The sequence below is a fragment of the Colias philodice genome, chromosome 20 (genome assembly GCF_061535455.1).
Source record: "Colias philodice isolate Cphi_HAF_F1 chromosome 20, ilColPhil1 Martin Lab GWU primary, whole genome shotgun sequence".
In the NCBI taxonomy this organism is placed as follows: Eukaryota; Metazoa; Arthropoda; class Insecta; order Lepidoptera; family Pieridae; genus Colias; species Colias philodice.
Genome location: NC_143105.1, coordinates 953043 through 967510, shown reverse-complemented (window position 1 = coordinate 967510; position 14468 = coordinate 953043).

The window sequence follows — 14468 nt, the reverse complement described above, 5'->3', positions numbered from 1 at the left end:
TTTAAAAATAGAATCAATTTCATATTTAAAATATGACATTACTTTTGTCTCCTACCCTGTATAATCAATTCATACAAGAGTGAAATTAATTGTGACCTAGTACAATCCATTGATAACATATTGCAACGTAGTGATTGTTAAATAAAAGGTCCGAGAAAATATGATGAGCGGTTTTATTGAACAACGAACAATGAATAATAATGGCGCAATCGTACAAGTGTCAAAGAATCAAAGTGACAACAGATAATATATGAAATGAAAACTATTTATTATCTATGTTTATACTTCACATCTCCCTTTCTTTGTAAACAAACTAAACAACCATAACAAACCAAACTTTTTTTTTTTTTTTTTTTTTTTTAAATATATGTATACACTATGAATGAACATTTTTATTTAAAGTATTAAATTTCTTTATTTTTACTTATCCAGTAATTAAAAAATTATATCTATCATATGATTATATAACAAGATACATGGCAAAGCATTCAGTTCTAATTAACAATGTTAACCCTTAAAGCTTTTCTGTCACTTTTTTAGTACATGTACTTATAGCCGTGTAAATCTTGAACGTTCCAAAAAATCTAGAAAATTGAATACGTTGAAGAAAGTACGATAACAATCCTTTATTTTTCTCCTACATGCCAATTATATAGAACATTTGATTCCTGTGCTAGGTGACTGTTGACTTTAGGGATTCCCGGAATAAGTGATGGTTTGTGTTTCTGGTCAATAATAGCTTTAATGAAATAGTTTCCGTGTTTGATTTCTATTGATTTAACTTTCAGGAGAGATAAACTGTTGTTTTTGCTCTAAAGATTATAAAATATTCAAAAAATTCTATGACAAAATATTCGAAATATAGCTGGTCCGTTTTTTGGGACAGTGCCGTAGATACAGGTAACTAAAAACCATTTGGCATGTCCCAAGAAACGGACGTTACCATGATTCGTACTTTAATAAAATATCACTTTTATGGGATTTTCTTGCTTTAGAGTCTTTAATTATATGTAGAATTATTTTTAATTAAGTTCAAAATGACGAATATAATCTAAGATCACTTAAATCTGTTGGGTCTACAATAGAACCGGGAGTTCCTCGACCTCCACATGCATTTCGTCTAAATGTCCTAATCATCGGCCAAATATCACTTCACATTTAGAAAAACCATTATTATTTGTATTCAATGAAACCAAAGGTTACTTGACACGAAATAATAAATGTTATTTAACATTCCATACAACTAAATAGTGTGATTGAGCTCGAGAGGGCTCAATTATCATTTGTTAGGTATTTAGTTAAAATTGAAGATTTTTTTGTTATAATAGATAATGAAAATACTGTGATACAATAAAACAATAAAATGCTACTTGAAATTATTTTCAATTGTGTTATATTAAGTGAATATTTTTGTTTTTCATTTTTATTTTTTAAGCTGTATTACAGCGTTGTCCGTTTTTTGAGACAGCAATGAAGACGGGGTTCTTGGCAAAGGCCGTTTTAACGGACATCCTGAAAAACCTACTTACAGAAAATTTGTTTTATTTTTTTCTCTACTATAGTATTTTTTAATCAATAACTATCACTAAAACCAATTCTGAAATATCTGGGTACATTATTTCAGGGCTTGCCGTGTTAAGGGTTAATGTAAATGATTACTGAACAAGTTCTTATAAAATTATAGTAAACAAGTTATAATTAACTGATACTTAATGTTAATGATTAAGATACATGAAATAGTACTACAGTACTTATTGTTTTTTAACAATATTAGAGATTGAGTTTATTAATAGGTTTTATAGGTCTACCATATCTTGAGACTTGTGGTGCAGTCGCTGGTTGTGTCACCATATTAGAACTCTGTGTATTATTAGAGCTAAGCATCTCTCGCATCTCTGATGGATGTGTAGTTGTTGGGGTTGTTGCAGGAACACCCGGTGATTGAGTTTGAGCTGGCATCTGTTGTACTACTGGTTCTTCTGTGTATTTAGTTTCAGGTACAGCTATTCTGTTGCTGGGAATATCAGCTTGTGTCTTGTGCAAATGACTTAAGTTTCTTCGTAAAATTTGTCCTTTATCTGTTTGTATAATAACAGATCTTGGTAGATTTTTGGGCTTCTCTATTACTCTCGCCCCTTCCCAGTGTTGGTGAGCTACCTTGTGTCTGATTTTATCATTAATTTCCAAATTTACTGGTCTTGTAGTATGTTTATTACTGTAATTGGCCTGTTTCTCTCTTAATGTCTGTAGTTCAGTTGTGACTCCTTGTATGATTTTTGGTTTTAAATATTTGTCACTTACAGGTATTGGTGATCTTGTAATTCTGCTGAAAAGTCGTTGGTTAGGTGAGCCTAATAGGTCATTTCTAGGTGTATTTCTCCAGTTCAGTAACGCAAGCTGCACGTCTGACTTGTCAATGCTGCATTTTTTTAGTATGTTTTTTGCTGTTTGAACTGCTCTTTCAGCAAGTCCATTACCTTGATGGTGATGTGGACTAGATGTGACATGGTTAAATCTCCATTCTTTTTGAAAGGTCTTAAATTCTCTAGACATATATTGTGTTCCATTGTCAGTTTGTAACTCTTCTGGTATACCATGGGTAGAAAACCATCTTTTAAGTTGTTCAATCACTTCATATGACGACTGGCTTTTTAGCTCTTGAAAATCAATATATCCAGAGTAGCTGTCACATATAACAAGGTAAGTTTTTCCTTTTAATTCAAATAAATCTGAAGCAATTATTTGCCATGGAAGTGTAGGAAGCTTTTTAACTAAGACTGTGTCTTTAATGTTATCTCTTTGTGTTTGTTCGCAGACGGTGCACCCTTTAACTAGCTTTATGATATCATTATATTGTCCTTTCCAATAAAGAAATTGTCGAGCTCTTCTCAAACAGCTGTGTATACCAAGATGTCCTTGATGAATATTTTTTAACATTTTAGGGATTTGTGATGCCGGAACAACAATCTTATCACCTTTGAATATAATTCCTTTCAGATAGCTCAATTCTTCTTTAAAGTTAAAATAGTGTTGTAGTTCTGTAGGTAGTTCTTTCATGGTTTCAGGAAATCCTTGCTTTATAGTCTTCATTAGTAACTGTAAATGTTGATCTTCTTTAGTAGCCTTAATTAATTCTTCTTTAGCATCTAGAGACATAGGTAGTATAACTGCGATTTTTAAGTTTTCTTCTGGATCATATCTCAAGTTAGACGCATCACAGTCTCGACTAAGGAAGTCTGCTAATGGAATTTCAGTTCCCTTTTTGAATAATACCTTGGGTGAGTATGGTGCTAAGTTAAACATTATTCGTTGAAGTCTTGCGGGGGCTGATTGTATGTTTTTCTTAAATATTGTCTCTAGTGGTTTATGGTCGGATTCTACTGTCAGTTGTTTACCATAAACATATTCATGAAATTTCTTACATCCAAACAGTATGGCGAGCGCTTCTTTTTCTATCTGTGGATAATTCTGTTCAGATTTGGTCAATGCTCTTGCTCCATAGGCTACTGGTTGTCCTTCTTGGAGAAGTGCAGCTCCGAGATTTTTTGAGCTTGCATCTACAGACAATGTTACAGGTTTGTTGACATCATATAGTCTCAATACTGGGGGATTTTGAAGCACTTGTTTTATTTTATCAAGAGCTTTTTCATGATGAATTTCCCATGTAAAGCTTGTATTCTTGTGTAACAGGTCTCTAAGTGGATTTGTCAAATCCGACATGTTAGGGATAAATTTATTGAGATATGTAATCATTCCTAACAGTCTCTGTAACTCGGTTTTATTTGTAGGTTTTTTCATTGCCTGAATAGCTTCTACTTTGCCTGGGTCTGCTTCTAAACCTTTAGCTGAAATAATGTGTCCCAGAAATTTTATCTTGGTTGCTTCAAAGATGCACTTGTCTTTGTTAAGTTTGAAGCCAGATTTCTTTAATGTTTCAATGACTTTGTCAACAGTTTTGCGTAGTTCTTCTTTAGTTTTTGCATGTATAAAAATATCATCGATCGATACTCTCACATTTTTTATATTACTGAGTAGATTTGTTAATATTTCTTGGAATATTTCTGGTGCTGATGAAACTCCAAATGGAAGTCTCTTGAAAGAATATCTTCCCCATGGGGTAGCGAATGTTAATATTTTTTGTGTTCTTTCTGATAGTCTAATTTGCCAGAACCCCTTTGTGCAGTCTAATAATGCAAAGAATTTAGAACCTTGAATATCAGCTGAAATTTCTTCTATAGTTGTGAGTGGAAAGTGACGTCTGAGGATATTTTTATTGACATCTGATGGATCTATACAGATTCTTATTTTGTCCTTTTGTCTGACAACTACCATAGGACTCACAGCAGGAGTTGGCTCCGTTTCTGGTTTTATGACATCTAACTTTACCATCCTGTCAAGTTCTTGCTTAACTTCGGCTCTTATAGCATGGGGTACTCTTCTTGACGGTTTAATCTCAAGCTTTGGGTTCTCAATTAGGTCAATATCATACACATAATCTTTATAACAGCCTAATCCTTCAAATATATTATCAGTATATTGGCTCACCTTCAATGTTTTGACTCTTGCGACAAGTCCTAATTTTTCACAGGTCTCAAGTCCTAGGATTGGAGAAACTTTTTCTTCAACTACTTTGAATATTATTTTTGTTTCTTCATTCTTTAATTTACATAGTAGCTCTGTTTCACCTAGAACTGCCATCTTGTCTTCTGTGTAGCTTATTAAATTTTTTGTTCGGCTTGGTTTCAAAATTGCCTTTGTTTTGTTCATCAAGTGTCTTGGTAACACATTGCACTCTGCTCCTGTGTCTAGTTTGACTGTAATCCTTAAATTGCCAACTTGTAATTTTTCTGTCCAGTTTTTCTTTTCTCCAGACCTTATAGCGGATATGTACACTTCATCTTCGGATTGAGAGCTTTCTTCTACTGCGTTTACTCTATTTTTCTGTTTGTAATTATTATGTTTCATTTTTGTGCGACACATATTAGCAAAATGACCCTGTTTGGAACATTTGGTACAAGATTTGTTAAAAGCTGGGCACTCTCTACTTTTATGGTTAGTACCACATCTTCGGCAGTCAAAAGTCTTGTTTTCGTTAGATCTTTTATTTTTCACAGCAAAAACTTTATTTTTACTATCAAATTCATCTAATTGTTTAGATGCTTGTTCACTAGTTTTGCAGATCGTTATTGCTTTTGTCAAGTCCAAATTTTCTTCCGTTAGTAATTTTTCTCTAACCTGATTTGATCTAATTCCAAAAACGATTTTATCCTTTATCATTTCATCCAGTAAGTTGTTAAATTCGCATTTACTTGCTTGAGTTTTTATTTTGATTAAAAATTCATTAAATACTTCGTCCTCGTTTTGTTCGATCTTAAAGAATACATATCGTTCAAAAGATATGTTCTTTTTCGGCGCGAAATATTCTTTGAATTTATTTTTAATGATTTCAATATCATTTTTTTCCGCGTCGACAAGGTTAAAACTGTTAAATATTTCGATGGCGTCTGGGCCTATGACCGCCATAAAAGTTGCTGCCTGGATTGCGGCTGGTTTTTTGTCTAATTGTATTGCTGTGGCATACCAGTCAAATTGTTGCACCCACCTTGTCCAACACGTTGACTTGTCGGCGTCAATTAATTGTAGGTTAGCTGGCGGCTTTATTCCAGCCACTGCGTCGGATGTCGTCATTTCACAGCTTTCTCATATATTTTCTTATTACATACTTTACAACCGCTTCTGACACCATGCAACGTAGTGATTGTTAAATAAAAGGTCCGAGAAAATATGATGAGCGGTTTTATTGAACAACGAACAATGAATAATAATGGCGCAATCGTACAAGTGTCAAAGAATCAAAGTGACAACAGATAATATATGAAATGAAAACTATTTATTATCTATGTTTATACTTCACACATATCAAACGAATCATACGTATAATCAAATACTATGAATCGATATAATAGACCGGGAGATACTGACACAAAATTTCGAGTCATTTGTAGCAGGATGGCGGTTCTACAGGGTTCTTAGTACGCAATGACAAAAAGAAAAACGATGGTGTGAACGCTGGTACCGGCGTCTTAGTCGCGTGGGCGTTAGTCGAACTCGTCGGAAAAATAGCGAAAGTCAAACGATTTGTAACACAAAAATTTTAGAATTTACCGATAGCCCATAAAAAAGAAGTAGGCGGTAGTGTCATGCCATACTTTTCCGGTGTGACTTACAGCCCGCCATACCGACGCGAATGTGTGGATTCAAATAAAACAATTATTCAACCATTTGTACCAGGCTAACTTTTGCACAGGTAACCATCGTCGTGCAGCCATTTACGAAAATCGCCATGCCATACTTTTCGGACGATTCCAAATGGTCGCCATACTGCCGAAAATTTGCAAAAAAATTTTATTTCGCCAAACTTTTTGTACCAGTATTGCATTTGGATTTTTGGAGAGTATTTGATAAAATGTGACCATTATTATATTTGCCATACTTCTAGTAGGGGGAATAAGTGCTGTCATACTTGAAAAATTAATTAAGTATTAATTTATATAAGTGAAGATTTCCAACACCTAGATCCTTGAAATTTTGTATTTATATTCGTTGATCCTCAAACTTACAGGAAAAATAAGTGCCATACTGTTACAAATCGTTTGACTTTCGCTATTTTCCGACGAGTTCGACTAACGCCCACGCGACTAAGCCGCCGGTACCAGCGTTCACACCATCATTTTTCTTTTTGTCATTGCGTACTAAGAACCCTGTAGAACCGCCATCCTGTTACAAATGACTCGAAATTTTGTGTCAGTATCTCCCGGTCTATAAATATGTATAGACACGTACACAAAGTTGAGATTATTTTGATAAGATCGGAATCAATACAATCAAGCGTTCTTTAAAAAAGTTTTGGTAGATTATCACTAAATTGCCAGTTAACATGATAAGTTTATTATAATTATGATGCTAATATTGCTTGAAAGATCTCATTGAGAATAATTAAACTATCTACTTTTCTAGACTAGTAGCAAATATAAATGCAATTGATTAATATACTAGCTTACCGCCCGCGGCTTCGCCCGCTTTGTCTAAATCCTAATAAATTATATACCTACTAAAACCTTCCTCCTGAATCACTCGTTCTATTAAAAAAACCGCAACAAAATTCGTTGCGTAGTTTTTAAGATTAGAGCATACAAAGGGACATAGGGTCAGAGAAAGCGACTTTGTTTTATACTATGTAGTGATTTAGACTTGAATTTGATATTTCTGGTTTTATGGTATTCTAATGCTTTATAAATATAAATTTATAACTAATAGAAAAAATTCGATCACGATTCGATCGCTCTGGCGGGTCACGGCCGAGTTGGTCAGGCATCCGCCCCGGATTGGCGTGAAAGCATGCGGGTTCGAGTCCCGCGAGTGCCCTAGTGATTAATTTATTAGATTATCAGACTGCATTCACCTTAGATTATTATTATATAATAAAATGTATGTTATGTTTGTTATTGACCTAATATTGCAATAAGGAAGAAAAATGTTTGCAACCAACAACTAAGTTCATTGTGCTTAGTACCAGCTACGATGTAAAATTATCTGCTGAATTTTGCACGTTTTGCAAGATTATCCTGTCTAGAAAATATTGATAAAAGATACTTTGAATGATATTGCGTTTTTGTATTTATTATCGTGAGGGAGTGCAGCATGCTTCTGCATGCTGGTCCACCTCGTATCGGGCCTAGAGGTAACAAACTTAAAATAATCTTCTTATATATAAAATTCTCGTGTCACAATGTTAGTCTGCAATCTGCATACTCCTCCGAAACGGGTGGACCGATTCTCATGAAATTTTCTGTGCATATCGGGTAAGTCTGAGAATCGGCCAACATCTATTTTTCATATGTACCACGGGCGAAGCCGGGGCGGACCGCTAGTTATATATATTATTTATTAAGATTTATTTTTTGGCTAAAATTTGCGTATTTTACTAAATACGAAAGAAATAGCTGCAAGAATATAGTTGGGTTTACAAGGTACGTAAAGCTGGCGATGAAAAATTAGCGAAATTAAAAAAAAACAACACCAGAATTTGTTGCTTATTTGTTGCTAATTAGTTGCTATAATGACGATTTTGTTGCTCAACCCGTTCGCTGAAAATCAGCAACAGTTCTAGCTTAACGTTAAGGTAGCGTGCAGAAATCGGAAAAAGGGATGGATCGTTCCAAAAATGCAGATGAATTTGTTGCTAATTTGTTGCTGCATAAAAACAGTGAAAATTTTAAATTTTTTTCATTGGCGCCAAAAATAACACTGGCCATGTCAACTTAATTGTCAATTTTCGGTAGTGAAACATAAAAAAAAATTTGTTGCTCCTCACATCGTTCACTGGCAAAGTGTACAGAGCCAGCAACAAAATAGAAACCGGAAGTAGAGTTAATTTTGAAACCGGTTTGCTAGAAAATCGTCCTCGCCAGCTTAACTGTCGATTTTCGGTAGTGAAACTTAAAAAAAAAATTGTTGCTCCTCACATCGTTCACTGGCACAGTGTACAGAGCCAGCAACAAAATAGAAACCGGAAGTAGAGTTAATTTTGAAACCGGTTTGCTAGAAAATCGTCCACGCCAGCTTAACTGTCGATTTTCGGTAGTGAAACAAAAAAAAAAATTGTTGCTCCTCACATCGTTCACTGGCACAGTGTACAGAGCCAGCAACAAAATAGAAACCGGAGGTAGAGTTAATTTTGAAACCGGTTTGCTAGAAAATCGTCCACGCCAGCTTAACTGTCGATTTTCGGTAGTGAAACATAAAAAAAAATTTGTTGCTCCTCACATCGTTCACCGGCACAGTGTACAGAGCCAGCAACAAAATAGAAACCGGAGGTAGAGTTAATTTTGAAACCGGTTTGCTAGAAAATCGTCCACGCCAGCTTAACTGTCGATTTTCGGTAGTGAAACATAAAAAAAAAATTGTTGCTCCTCACATCGTTCACCGGCACAGTGTACAGAGCCAGCAACAAAATAGAAACCGGAGGTAGAGTTAATTTTGAAACCGGTTTGCTAGAAAATCGTCCACGCCAGCTTAACTGTCGATTTTCGGTAGTGAAACATAAAAAAAAATTTGTTGCTCCTCACATCGTTCACTGGCACAGTGTACAGAGCCAGCAACAAAATAGAAACCGGAGGTAGAGTTAATTTTGAAACCGGTTTGCTAGAAAATCGTCCACGCCAGCTTAACTGTCTCTCTCTTCCGGTTTCTATTTTGTTGCTGGCTCTGTACACTGTGCCAGTGAATTATGTGAGGAGCAACAATTTTTTTTTAAGTTTCACTACCGAAAATCGACAGTTAAGCTGGCGTGGACGATTTTTTAGCAAACCGGTTTCAAAATTAACTCTACTTCCGGTTTCTATTTTGTTGCTGGCTCTGTACACTGTGCCAGTGAACGATGTGAGGAGCAACAAATTATTTTTTTATGTTTCACTACCGAAAATCGACAGTTAAGCTGGCGTGGACGATATTCTAGCAAACCGGTTTCAAAATTAACTCTACTTCCGGTTTATATTTTGTTGCTGGCTCTGTACACTGTGCCGGTGAACGATGTGAGGAGCAACAAATTTTTTTTTATGTTTCACTACCGAAAATCGACAGTTAAGCTGGCGTGGACGATTTTCTAGCAAACCGGTTTCAAAATTAACTCTACTTCCGGTTTCTATTTTGTTGCTGGCTCTGTACACTGTGCCGGTGAACGATGTGAGGAGCAACAAATTTTTTTTTTATGTTTCACTACCGAAAATCGACAGTTAAGCTGGCGTGGACGATTTTCTAGCAAACCGGTTTCAAAATTAACTCTACTTCCGGTTTCTATTTTGTTGCTGGCTCTGTACACTTTGCCAGTGAACGATGTGAGGAGCAACAAATTTTTTTTTATGTTTCACTACCGAAAATCGACAATTAAGTTGACGTGGCCAGTGTTATTTTTGGCGCCAATGAAAAAAATTTAAAATTTTCACTGTTTTTATGCAGCAACAAATTAGCAACAAATTCATCTGCATTTTTGCAACGATCCATCCCTTCTTCCGATTTCTGCACGCTACCTTAACGTTAAGCTAGAACTGTTGCTGATTTTCAGCGAACGGGTTGAGCAACAAAATCGTCATTATAGCAACTAATTAGCAACAAATAAGCAACAAATTCTGGTGTTGTTTTTTTTTAATTTCGCTAATTTTTCATCGCCAGCTTTACGTACCTGGGTTTACAACTTGCTAAACATTATCTTTCAGTTAAAATTACAGATTATTTTAAATAGGCTATCAGCTACTTTATCAATAGTTAGGTAAGTGGCGAAACTGGTTTGGCCTTTCATAATTCTTCGATAGCTTTTTCTTTTGTAAAATTGTTAAATTTTTTAATCAATTAATAGTATTTGTATTTATAAAATGTATGATCAAATTAAATCGGATGTTTTTTATAACATGAAATAAAAACAAAAATGTTTAATTGTTCTTTTGTCAAGATAGGAAACCATCCAAAAATCTATCAATTGAAATACTTACTAGACAGTAGACACATACATAATATGTTATGTATTGGTACAATTGGGTATATGACATCATTGATCAATATTTACGAGGAAACTCAATGATCCACAATAATTATATTGTATCAACAATTAAAGGCTGCAATATTGTTTTTTGTCTGTAAAATTTTCTTTTATTGTATAATATATCGTTTTGATACTTTACTTTTTATAAACTATAATATAATATCACTATAGAGTAGGTATAGTTTTTCCTTAAAGCGGGGGAAATCGTTATTTTGAAAACTGTTAATTATTAATTATAAACTTGGCTTCCTTAGACCTTAGACAAATCTAACTAGTACCTATAGCGATACCGGTGGTAATGATAAAAATCAATCAATATCAATCTATGATAAAACAAGCAGGAGTCTAATTGAACAATTTTTGAAGTGAAAACTTCTTAAGCGGCGTTGGGTATAAAACTTAAATTCGCGTCAGGACACGTGACCTGATCGAAAAAGCGTAAGACGGATGGATATCAAACATGCTCAAGGTTAATAATCAAGTTTTCACTTCTGCCGGCACTCCCGGAGTGCAACCCGTTTTTTTTTGAGTTAGACTTAAGAGCATAATATACACAAAATCACCCTACAGAGAGCGGTCCAGAAAAACATACAGTCACAGTGGGGAAAAATGTATAACAATGATTTATTAATTAAATTAATTTCATACTTTTTGTGCCAAAATAATTTTACCACTCACCACACTAAACTACAAACACACGTGTTTTCGCGTTTATCACTTGTTGTATACTAGAAAATTTGAATATCTCGTTGGTATAGTCGTTTCTATAGATACGCTATCTATAGGTGTGCCCGAATTGCCTCTTTCTTTTAAATCACTAATTTTTGGATATCGCTTGTTCTACGAACCTAATCTTTTTTTCATAAAACACACATAATTACTTGGTATTTTCGTTTATGTAGGACGTAATAAAATTTTTCTAAATCCAAGCTAAAATATATGAGATCATGAACAGCATAACAACAATATCAGGCGAGATTCTGGTCAAGCGCTTCCCTATAATTCTCAATAAAAAAAAAGACGGGTTGCACTCCGGGAGTGCCGGCAGAAGTGAAAACTTGATTCGTTCAGCATGTTTGATATTTTGGAATCCGTCTTACGCATGGAATATAACTTTATAAGGGCTAAAAAAAAACACCCGTCTTACGCTTTTTCGATCAGGCCACGTGTCGGGTGTCCTGACGCGAGTTTAAGACCCAACGCCGCTAAAGAAGTTTTCACTTCAAAAAACGGTTTTTTGCCTGACAACAGGGATGTAACAGGATAGTCGATAGTAGCAAAATATAGAAAATATATTATTAATGTATCTATAATATTATTAAAAATAAATCTAACAAACAATCGATAGATGGTATGTAGGTATATACAATAATGACATTGGTGAGGAATCAGCACATTACTGTTTGATGTTCTCTTTACATCTAATATTCAAGAATACATTTTCATAACTCAGCTCCTATTTCTCTCCTAAGCTTCTGAGATTTTCTATCTTCTTGTTTTGTTCTTTATCCCCCTTTTTCTGTCTGCTGTCAATTATATCTCATCTATTGGCCACAGTCATAATAATTAAAATAACTTCCATATAATTTGCTGCATTCTTCGCGTTAGTAGATACCTACATTAATAATATTGACAATTCATGATGCTTATTTACTGTGGTATATATCACGATATCACTTAGGTATAAACTGTTATAGATAGGATGTCAGTTCTTTAACCCTCGACATAAGAGTCTAGAGTTTTTTAACGTTTAGCGAATACCATAGAATTTCCTGTACTGTGAAATTTTGTGATTCATAAATTTTTAAATTTATATGAATTTACATGACTTGTTGGATATGAATCGTGCAAAATTCTAATAAATTTAATATTAAGTGGTTCCTGTAGATTCATTGAAACACGTAGCGATAAAAAATAATCAATTAAACCAAAATACAGAGTATCATTAGATCGCAGCTATATTTAGAAAGGACTTGTTAGAATGACCCCTATGATTCGTATAATAATCACTATCACATATATTTATTACATAAGCGATAACAATTAACATAAACATACAATAAATGCGGATTTCTTGAAACATTTATTTATTTATTTAATTCATTCTTGACTTGCATATCGCGAGTATAAAAAAACAATTATTTGAGTAGGTAGTAGGTATGTTTTATTTTAGGTAAATAATTTCTTACTACATTAGACTTTGAACTAGTATTTGCAAAGTTTAATATCGATCATTATTTTAATTAAGTTATTATCAAGAGCTCTAACTGTTGACTTTATGTAACGACATTGTTTATTTGACACAACAGTTTAAAAACAATTATACGTTAGAATAATTATTATACTTAGTTATAAATCTAGAGAAAATCAATCTTTTGAACAGCCTTTGCTTCTTTATAGTTTATCCTAAAAAGTAATGAAATTTTACCGTAATCATACGATCGCGAATGTAGGTTCCTACTTCCTACATCCGCTCCGCGGTTTCACCCGCTTGGCTCCGCTCCTGTTGGTCTTAGCGTGATGACATATAGCCTATAGCCTTCCTCGATGAATGGGCTATCTAACACCGAAATAATTTTTCAAATGTAATTCCTGAGATTAGCGCGTTCAAACCATCGACATAATATGTACTACGTTCAAACAAACAAAATCTTCAGCTGTATAATTTTATAGTATAGATTACATGTAAAATATCTGCAAGCCAACGTGAACGGACCGATTTGATATAATATTATTCATAGGTAGTAAGAAGTCAAACTGACTAATTTTTAAGTGAAATGACTTGATTTTTTTTTTCACTAGTTGATGTAGAATCCAGCACCTTACAAAGTGCCGACTTTAATTTCTTCAAGACAAGTAAGTAAGTTGTAAGTACCTTAACTGTGAAAATTTGTCTAAGAAATTACTAAAAATATAATATTATATGATTTCAGCATATAATTAAGTAGTAAAAAAAATGTTGTTTGTATACCCCATCTATACCTACAAATAAAATTTTTGTCACGACTTGAATGTATGGTAGGTAGTACCTACCTAACTAACTATCCGTATAAATGTAGTACTATCGGAATATTTTTTAACAGTTAAATATGCTTTATCGACTAAATGTATTATACCCTTTTATCTAAGCTAACTAGGTTATCTATTTACCGCGTCCATTGCTAAACAAAAATCATATCAATAACACTTTATTCTTTGTTGTTACCTAACTACTTTTTAAATATTTGTTTCATTCACAATGAAACTTTTTTATATGGCATACGATTAGCGCGTGATTTGTTTTTTAAATTACGTACTTACCATACCGCTTTTCTCCAGCATCAAGATATGCCTTGCATTAGCAAGGAAAATGCGATTTTTTTAAATATACATTGAGTGTTTCAATAAGGTTTCAATAGTCTTGTTTATTATTATTTTCATTTGAATGCAAGTCCATTAATTTCGTTTACAATACAGCAGACAGAATGAGATGCTGACTCAGTAAAATTTGAAATTAACGACTTTGTGGACTATAACAATTAATTTTTTGAGCGTACACGGCTTGATCGAATTCAAATAATATTACGGTTAAGTTTGAAAATCATTGAAAATGTTATATTAGTTTCCTTGAAAATGTTAGGTATATCATAGTTTTCAAATATGATAATTCGAAGAGTAAATTTTCAGCACAGAGCAAAAGGAAGAAAGAGTTATAGTACTTACGAATAAGTAGTTGTAGTACTTACGAAGTTTAATCATAATAACATAGTATTTTAATTTCATCATTGTAATTTCCACACTGGCACTGCAAATAAATACAATTATTATATTTTTTTTTGCAACGCCTAACTAATTTTCAGAATCAAAAACTCATATACTTAAACGTAACAGT